Source organism: Choloepus didactylus, chromosome 7 (assembly GCF_015220235.1).
Source record: "Choloepus didactylus isolate mChoDid1 chromosome 7, mChoDid1.pri, whole genome shotgun sequence".
Taxonomy (NCBI): domain Eukaryota; kingdom Metazoa; phylum Chordata; class Mammalia; order Pilosa; family Megalonychidae; genus Choloepus; species Choloepus didactylus.
The window spans coordinates 33,328,503-33,339,231 of record NC_051313.1 but is presented as its reverse complement, the minus strand read 5'-3'; positions in this window follow the sequence as shown (position 1 = coordinate 33,339,231).

Sequence of the window (10,729 nt, the reverse complement as noted above, 5' to 3'; positions counted from 1 at the left end):
GACACACATACTTTTCTAGTGCTCATGGAACTTTCTCCAGAATAGATCATATGCTGGGACATAAAACAAGCCTCAATAAATTTAAAAAGATTGAAATTATTCAAAGCACATTCTCTGACCACAATGGAATACAATTAGAAGTCAATAACCATCAGAGACTTAGAAAATTCACAAATACCTGGAGGTTAAACAACACACTCCTAAACAATCAGTGGGTTAAAGAAGAAATAGCAAGAGAAATTGCTAAATATATAGAGACGAATGAAAATGAGAACACAACATACCAAAACCTATGGGATGCAGCAAAAGCAGTGCTAAGGGGGAAATTTATAGCACTAAACACATATATTAAAAAGGAAGAAAGAGCCAAAATCAAAGAACTAATGGATCAACTGAAGAAGCTAGAAAATGAACAGCAAACCAATCCTAAACCAAGTACAAGAAAAGAAATAACAAGGATTAAAGCAGAAATAAATGACATAGAGAACAAAAACACAATAGAGAGGATAAATATCACCAAAAGTTGGTTCTTTGAGAAGATCAACAAGATTGACAAGCCCCTAGCTAGACTGACAAAATCAAAAAGAGAGAAGACCCATATAAACAAAATAATGAATGAAAAAGGTGACATAACTGCAGATCCTGAAGAAATTAAAAAAATTATAAGAGGATACTATGAACAACTGTATGGCAACAAACTGGATAATGTAGAGGAAATGGACAATTTCCTGGAAACATATGAACAACCTAGACTGACCAGAGAAGAAATAGAAGACCTCAACCAACCCATCACAAGCAAAGAGATCCAATCAGTCATCAAAAATCTTCCCACAAATAAATGCCCAGGGCCAGATGGCTTCACAGGGGAATTCTACCAAACTTTCCAGAAAGAACTGACACCAATCTTACTCAAACTCTTTCAAAACATTGAAGAAAATGGAACACTACCTAACTCATTTTATGAAGCTAACATCAATCTAATACCAAAACCAGGCAAAGATGCTACAAAAAAGGAAAACTACCGGCCAATCTCCCTAATGAATATAGATGCAAAAATCCTCAACAAAATACTTGCAAATCGAATCCAAAGACACATTAAAAAAATCATACACCATGACCAAGTGGGGTTTATTCCAGGCATGCAAGGATGGTTCAACATAAGAAAATCAATCAATGTATTACAACACATTAACAAGTCAAAAGGGAAAAATCAATTGATCATCTCAATAGATGCTGAAAAAGCATTTGACAAAATGCAACATCCCTTTTTGATAAAAACACTTCAAAAGGTAGGAATTGAAGGAAACTTCCTCAACATGATAAAGAGCATATATGAAAAACCCACAGCCAGCATAGTACTCAATGGTGAGAGTCTGAAAGCCTTCCCTCTAAGATCAGGAACAAGACAAGGATGCCCGCTATCACCACTGTTATTCAACATTGTGCTGGAAGTGCTAGCCAGGGCAATCCGGCAAGACAAAGAAATAAAAGGCATCCAAATTGGAAAAGAAGAAGTAAAACTGTCATTGTTTGCAGATGATATGATCTTATATCTAGAAAACCCTGAGAAATCGACGATACAGCTACTAGAGCTAATAAACAAATTTAGCAAAGTAGCGGGATACAAGGTTAATGCACATAAGTCAGTAATGTTTCTATATGCTAGAAATGAACAAACTGAAGAGACACTCAAGAAACAGATACCATTTTCAATAGCAACTAAAAAAATCAAGTACCTAGGAATCAACTTAACCAAAGATGTAAAAGACCTATACAAAGAAAACTACATAACTCTACTAAAAGAAATAGAAGGGGACCTTAAAAGATGGAAAAATATTCCATGTTCATGGATAGGAAGACTAAATGTCATTAAGATGTCAATTCTACCCAAACTCATCTACAGATTCAATGCAATCCCAATCAAAATTCCAACAACCTACTTTGCAGACTTGGAAAAGCTATTTATCAAATTTATTTGGAAAGGGAAGATGCCTCGAATTGCTAAAGACACTCTAAAAAAGAAAAACGAAGTGGGAGGACTTTCACTCCCTGACTTTGAAGCTTATTATAAAGCCACAGTTGCCAAAACAGCATGGTACTGGCACAAAGATAGACATATAGATCAATGGAATCGAATTGAGAATTCGGAGACAGACCCTCAGATCTATGGCCGACTGATCTTTGATAAGGCCCCCAAAGTCACTGAACTGAGTCATAATGGTCTTTTCAACAAATGGGGCTGGGAGAGTTGGATATCCATATCCAAAAGAATGAAAGAGGACCCCTACCTCACCCCCTACACAAAAATTAACTCAAAATGGACCAAAGATCTCAATATAAAAGAAAGTACCATAAAACTCCTAGAAGATAATGTAGGAAAACATCTTCAAGACCTTGTATTAGGCAGCCACTTCCTAGACTTTACACCCAAAGCACAAGCAACAAAAGAGAAAATAGATAAATGGGAACTCCTCAAGCTTAGAAGTTTCTGCACCTCAAAGGAATTTCTCAAAAAGGTAAAGAGGCAGCCAACTCAATGGGAAAAAATTTTTGGAAACCATGTATCTGACAAAAGACTGATATCTTGCATATATAAAGAAATCCTACAACTCAATGACAATAGTACAGTCGGCCCAATTATAAAATGGGCAAAAGATATGAAAAGACAGTTCTCTGAAGAGGAAATACAAATGGCCAAGAAACACATGAAAAAATGTTCAGCTTCACTAGCTATTAGAGAGATGCAAATTAAAACCACAATGAGATACCATCTAACACCGGTTAGAATGGCTGCCATTAAACAAACAGGAAACTACAAATGCTGGAGGGGATGTGGAGAAATTGGAACTCTTATTCACTGTTGGTGGGACTGTATAATGGTTCAGCCACTCTGGAAGTCAGTCTGGCAGTTCCTTAGAAAACTAGATATAGAGTTACCATTCAATCCAGCGATTGCAATTCTCGGTATATACCCGGAAGATCGGAAAGCAGTGACACGAACAGATATCTGCACGCCAATGTTCATAGCAGCATTATTCACAATTGCCAAGAGATGGAAACAACCCAAATGTCCTTCAACAGATGAGTGGATAAATAAAATGTAGTATATACACACGATGGAATACTCCGCGGCAGTAAGAAGGAACGATCTCGTGAAACATATGACAACATGGATGAACCTTGAGGACATAATGCTAAGCGAAATAAGCCAGGCACAAAAAGAGAAATATTATATGCTACCACTAATGTGAACTTTGAAAAATGTAAAACAAATGGCTTATAATGTAGAATGTAGGGGAACTAGCAATAGAGAGCAATTAAGGAAGGGGGAACAATAATCCAAGAAGAACAGATAAGCTATTTAACGTTCTGGGGATGCCCAGGAATGACTATGATCTGTTAATTTCTGATGGATATAGTAGGAGCAAGTTCACAGAAATGTTGCTATATTAGGTAACTTTCTTGGGGTAAAGTAGGAACATGTTGGAAGTTAAGCAGTTATCTTAGGTTAGTTGTCTTTTTCTTACTCCCTTGTTATGGTCTCTTTGAAATGTTCTTTTATTGTATGTTTGTTTTCTATTTAACTTTTTTTTTCATACAGTTGATTTAAAAAAGAAGGGAAAGTTAAAAAAAAAAAACAAAAAAAAAAACAAGGGAAAAAAAAAAGATGTAGTGCCCCCTTGAGGAGCCTGTGGAGAATGCAGGGGTATTCGCCTACCCCGCCTCCATGGTTGCTAACATGACCACAGACATAGGGGACTGGTGGTTTGATGGGTTGGGCCCTCTACCACAGGTTTTACCCTTGGGAAGACGGTTGCTGCAAAGGAGAGGCTAGGCCTCCCTATGGTTGTGCCTAAGAGCCTCCTCCCGAATGCCTCTTTGTTGCTCAGATGTGGCCCTGTCTCTCTAGCTAAGCCAACTTGAAAGGTGAAATCACTGCCCTCCCCCCTACGTGGGATCAGACACCCAGGGGAGTGAATCTCCCTGGCAACGTGGAATATGACTCCCGGGGAGAAATGTAGACCTGGCATCGTGGGACAGAGAACATCTTCTTGACCAAAAGGGGGATGTGAAAGGAAATGAAATAAGCTTCAGTGGCAGAGACAATCCAAAAGGAGCCGAGAGGTCACTCTGGTGGGCACTCTTACGCACACTTTAGACTACCCTTTTTAGGTTCTAAAGAATTGGGGTAGCTGGTGGTGGATACGTGAAACTATCAAACTACAACCCAGAACCCATGAATCTCGAAGACAGTTGTATAAAAATGTAGCTTATGAGGGGTGACAATGGGATTGGGGAAGCCATAAGGACCACACTCCACTTTGTCTAGTTTATGGATGGATGAGTAGAAAAATAGGGGAAGGAAACAAACAGACAAAGGTACCCAGTGTTCTTTTTTACTTCAATTGCTCTTTTTCACTCTAATTATTATTCTTGTTATTCTTGTGTGTGTGCTAATGAAGGTGTCAGGGATTGATTTGGGTGATGAATGTACAACTATGTAATGGTACTGTGAACAATCGAAAGTACGATTTGTTTTGTATGACTGTGTGGTATATGAATATATCTCAATAAAATGAAGATTAAAAAAACAAAAATGTACCAAGCATTTGACTAAACATCTCTCCACAGAAGGTATTCAAATGACCAATAAGTATATGAAAAGATGCTCAACATCATTAGCCATTAGAGAAATGCAAATTAAAACTACAATGATACCACTTCACACCCACTAGGATGGCTATTATTTTAAAAAACTGAAAATAACAAATGTTGAGGATGTGGAGAAACAGAAACCCTCATACATTGTTGGTGGCAATGTAAAATGGTGCAGCCATGATGGAAACCAGTTTGGCTGTTCCTCAGAAAATTAAATATAGAATTACCATATGACCTGACAATTCACTTCAAGGGATATACTCAAAAGAACTGAAAACTGAAAGCAGGTACTTGGTAAGACATAGCAGCATTATTTGCAATAGCCAAGAAGTGGATGCAACCCAAGTGTCCATCGACAGAGGAATGGATAAACAGAATGTAGCAAATCCATACAGTGGAATATTATTCAACCATAAAAAGAGATGATGTGCTTGAACATTCTACAACATGGATGAACCTTGAAGACATCTTGTTGAATAAAATAATCCAGACACAAATGGACAAATACTGTATGATTTCTCATACATGAAATACTTGGAATAAGCTAATTCATAGAGACAGAAAGCAGAATAGTGGTTACGGATAGCAGGGAGGATGGAGAGTTACTGCTAAATGAGCAATGAATTTTGGTTTGGGATGATGAAAACAGTCTGGATCTCAATGGTGATGAAAATTACACAGTATTCTCAATGTACTTAATGTCAAAGAATTGTCCATTTAAAATGATTAAAATGATTTGTATGCTATATATATTTTGCCACAATAAAAAAAAAAAAACTTATAGAAACAGAAACATCAGTAAGAACTCATGTTTACCTTAATATAGATACAGATGGTTACATATAAACATATTTGTAAATATGTGTATATACACAAATTAGTTTACATACATAGATCTCCTTGCTCTGTCTGCTGAGAGGGTCTAGGAGCAATGACACCCCAGTAGCAGCAATGAGCACACCTAGTGCCCAGATCTTGGTTTCTAATAATATTCTTTAATAAAAGGACCCTGGGCTCCTTGGAAGAGTGGCTGCTTATAGGACTGGAGCAGAAAATACACAAGAGGAGCCTCAAGTATCTTGTACTGCCAGAAAGTGAGGAAGTGCTAAAAAAAAAAAGCAAACCAAAGCAAAAAATAAATAAACCCACAATGATTAAGGAGTATGTCAAAAGGAAACAGGAGCCAAATAAAAAGCTCCCAATTACCAAAGCTGGGACAATTTGAGCCACAGAGTAAGGTAGGATTGGATTGATTGTAACCCAAAGAATAAAATAAATATCCATGAGTCCATACTGACTTAAATAAATGATTAAATAAATAAATAAATGGAGGAGAAAGACAAATCTGTGCAGAAAAATACCAAATAATTTGTGTGGATATACTGCCCTCAAGGAGATGGTGCCTAACTCCACATTCCTTATGTGAAAGACACCCATAGTGACTTCCTTATGAAGAGTATGGAATGGAAAGGGGAAAAAAGAGTACGTTTATAGCGGATAAACCTCATGACTATCACCTTAACCAGGTGATCAAGATCAACATCAACAGTGCTAAGTCATGTTGATAGTATGTACCTGTTTCAGTTTGCTAAAGCTGCCAAAATGCCATATACCAGAAGTGGACTGACTTTTAACAATGGGGGTTTATTAGCTTACACATTTACAGTTCTAAGGCCGTGAAAATGTCTAAATTAAGGTATCAAGAGGAAGACAACTTCTCTGTGGAAAGACTGCTGGCATTCGGGGTTCCTCTGTCAGATAGCAAGGCACATGGCTGGCATCTGCTGGTCCTTCACTCCTGGGTCTCGTTGCTCTCAGCTTTTGGTCCCAATGGCCTCCTCTCTGAGCTTCTGTGGGTCCTCTCTTAGCCCTCCAGGATCTTTCTCTCCAAGCTCTGTGGGTGTTTCTCTGAAACTGTCCTTTATCCTCTCATAAAGGACTCCAATAAAGGATTATGACCCACCTTGAATTGCGTGGGTCACATCTCAATTGAAACAACCTAACAAAAGGTCCCACTTACAACAGGTCTACACCCACAAGAATGGATAAAAGAACATGGCCTTTTCTGGGGTACACAACACTTCAAACTAGCATAGTACCCTTGATATGATGTGATGAAAATGGCACTTTGCCTCTGTGGTCTTCCTCCCGAAACCTCTAATCCCTGTTTAATCACGAGAAAAGCATCAGACAAATCCCAAATGAGGGCCGTTCTAAAAAATACCTGATTTAGGGTACTCTTCAACATTATCAAAGTCATCAAAAACAAGGAAAGTCTGAGAAACTGTCACAGTCAAGAGAAACCCAAGGAGACAGATGACTAAATGTAGTGTGGCATTCTGAATGGGATCCTGGAACAGAAAAAAGGTAAAAATGAAGGAAATCTGAAAAAAGTATGGATTTTTGTTAATAATAACTAATTGTGTCAAAGGTACCATAATTTTGTGAGATGTTACTAATACAGGAAGCTGGGTATGGGGTATATAAGAACTCTGTACTCTGCACTATTCTTCACAATTTTTCTGTAAATCTAAAATTGCTATAAACAAAAAAGTTTATTTGAAAAAAATGTGGAAAAGATCAAATTAAGGGTATACCTTAATTATTACTCTATACCTCTTGGTAATACCTCTCATTAGATTATGGAACTTCAGGGCAACGATTTAGGTTGTGGCTTCTCCAAAGAAAAAATAAACTCGTGTAAACTCGGGGTATCTTTTTTTTGGGGGGGGGGGTGGAGAGAAAGAATAAGGCAAGAAATCAAGCTATATAGTAAATCTGAAAACTATGTCTTGGGAAGAGCTGTGGGTATATAAGTATTGGGCAAATATAGCTGACTGGAATCAAAGGCATAGGAAGCTTATTAATTTTGAGAGAAGTTTACAGTCAACGGAATCACAAGCCTTATGGGATCTGTGATCTTCCAACATTAGGCAACCAGGACATGGACTGAGAAAACTGATCAGCTCCCAGGGAGGGTGTATTTTCCATGCCTATTTAATATGTGGCCAAGGAAGAAAGAGAAGAAGACCCTCTGAAGGGTGGAGTCTGGAGGATCAAGGAACATTTTCCACCCCCAAGGTAGAAGACTTCACCCGGTTTGCCCAGAAGTATTTCAGAATTGCACCAGGTCAGACAGTGCCTGCAGTGTATCTTCCTTTCTTTCCTTCTTCAGAATGGGGGTGTTACCTGTGGTTGTCCTGGCCCTGTTCCTCCACTGTATATTGTCCAAGGGGAGCAGATAATCTGTTTTCGTTAGTTCATAGGTCTGTAGACAAAGAGGGGCCACATCTAGACCTGATGTAAAGACTACCACACACTACACAGACTCTAGAGCTCCACTTTAGACTGATTTGGACTTTGGGTTTATTTCTTTTGGGAAGGTTAGTGGGTTCTGGGGGGAGCTTAGGGGGCAGAAAAAGAGTGAAACAGAAGAGTGGCCTGCAGCAGACACTAGCATCATTTCTTTCCTTCTGACACACAGGATTACACAGTCTTGTCTGCTTGCAGTGAGGTGGCATCACAGAACTGCTGAAGCATGTGCCAGCTGCTGTGAGACCCTCCGGCACCCTTCCTGCTGGGGCAGTCATGGAGGAAGACTTGGGTTGAGACAGAGTTGCCAAATATTCAAACAGCATGGAAGGCAGGTGCTGTGGTACAGATGCTTTGGAAGTGAGAAATAAACATGCTGTATTAAGCCACCAAGATTTGGGGGTTGTTGTTGTAGCACAACATAGCCTACCTAACGTGACTAATACAGAACGCCCCTCTGAGTATGTGATCTTTAAGCTAAACCTTAATGGATGAGAAAGAGCTAGCAGAGAGAACATTCCAGGCATAGGAAGATGTATATGCGAAGACCTTGAGGCAAGAAAGGGCTCAATGTGTTTGAGGAGTTAAAGCTCATGGCAGGAGTGTAGTGAGTGGGTGAACAGATAGCCAGCATGGGGATAAGGAAAGAGGACAAGTAGAACAGCCCAGAGGCTGGATCTAATAAAGCTACTGAAATCTGACTGTGGTGAACAGAGAGAAGAAACAGGGAATGCACTGGGATAAGGGAGCTATAGGATCCTCCAAGCCTTCTCAAGGTGCAAATGTCACCTACAAGAGGAATGTAGAGACAGAGATGGTGACTATATGTCTTCATCATTGACAAGCATCCCCTAAAGAGGGGACAGATACTTCCTGAAAAGCTGAATATATAGGACCCAGAGCCGGAAGGCCAGTACCCCATAGAGATGACAGTGGCATCCCTCCGGCCCGTTCACTAGCAGTCACAAAGATACTTGCTAGTGTGCATAGATGAGAAGCCACTTCACTTCAGTATAAAATCCCAAAGTGTTTGCTAGTATCTGCCCCAACTTCTCACTCCTTCCATGAGAATAGAAGAATAAGACTTCAAAGGTGTTTCTTTTCCTTTGTTTACAGTTCTTGCAACTTTGTAACAACAGACCCTAGGAAAGGGATCTGGGATAAACTGGAATTCTCTGTATTTGGAACCAGTCACTTCCCTACCTCTTTACTGCTTATAGTCAGGAGCACTTCTCAGCCTATACTAAACATTATCTTTACTCATACACTATTGGTTTCTTAGATATTTTCAAGCACATAGGTGGTTTTTGATGAAGCTAGACTCAAATGGTTAGCCCCAAACTCAGGAAGAACCTGTCTGGATCAACATTTAAAATAGGTGATGGTGTGTCCTAAACTGCTGGGAGGCAGCATGGCTGGATGCTGAACCCGCAGCTGCCCTGCTTCCGGGCTCCACCTGCCAGCCCGTCAGCCACCCCCTCTCTTCTCCACCATCTTCCTTCTGTTCCCTGTTCACATTCCAGTAATGGGCACATGGGGAACCCTACAGAGCACAGTTGTAGCTTTCTCTGAGGGGAGCAGAGAGTTTTCCCACCTTGTGTCTCCTGGGGCTTGGATAAACTCCACCCATCCTCACCTTTTCATCTAATGGTCAATTAGTTCCCACTTATCCTCCTCCTGCTTTTTTGTCACCTTTCAGTTCTCAAACTCTCAGATCTTTATCTTCCGTATTCTTCAGACACAGTTGATTTCTTACAAGAATTTATTAGTTTTTGGCAACAAGAGGTGAGTGGTTAGGTTTGCAAGTTCAAGGAGCAGCCTGTGACATAAGTACTTGTGTGCAAAAAAGAGAAAGAGGAAGCTATGAAAAAGCCACTTTCCAGGCTTATTCCTTGGAGTTTCTCCTTTAGATCAAGACATTTTATGTATATTTTTTATTATAAAAACAACTGTGGTAGTTTGAAGCTGTTATGTACCCCAGAAATGGCCATATTCTTTTAATTCATTCCTGTGGGTGCAGACCTATTGTAGGTAAGACCTTTTGATTAGGTTATTTCAATTCAGATGTGACCCACCTCATTCAAGGTGGGCCTTATCCTTTTACTGGAGTCATTTATAAGAGGATAGAACACATAGAGAAACTAAGAGAGGAAATTAAGAGAAACTCACAGGAATAGCCCCAGAAGAGCTGAGAGAGGAAGCCACTGAAGCCAGAGTTTTCTTTTTTGTCATTATTAACTTTATTTATCAAAAAATAAAATAAAATAAATTTCCAAACAAAACAAAGCAAAGGAATAAGAAAAACAAAAACAAACTTACCAAGAAGTGGGGTGCCAGAATTTGCAAATACCAAAAATGCTGGGATGGCTTTATAAGTGGATGAGGAAAGATTCTGGAAGAATTGTGAGGCACTTGATAGAAAAGACCTAGATTGCTTTGAAGAGACTGTTGGTAGAAATAGGGATGCTAACGTTACTTCCAATGAGGCCTTAGACAGAAATGATGAATGTGTCATTGCAAACTGGAAGAAAGGTGACCCTTGTTTTATTAAAGTGGAAAATAATTTGGCAAAATTGAGTCCTGATGTCAGATGGAAGGCAGAATTTGAAAGTGATGAGCTTGGCTATTTAGCTGAGGAGATTTCCAAATTAAATGTGGAAAGTGTGGCCAGGCTTCTCCTTACTGCTTATAGAAAAATGTGAAAGGAAAGGGATAAGTTGAGAACTGAACTTTTAGGTACAAAGAACCCAGAAATTGA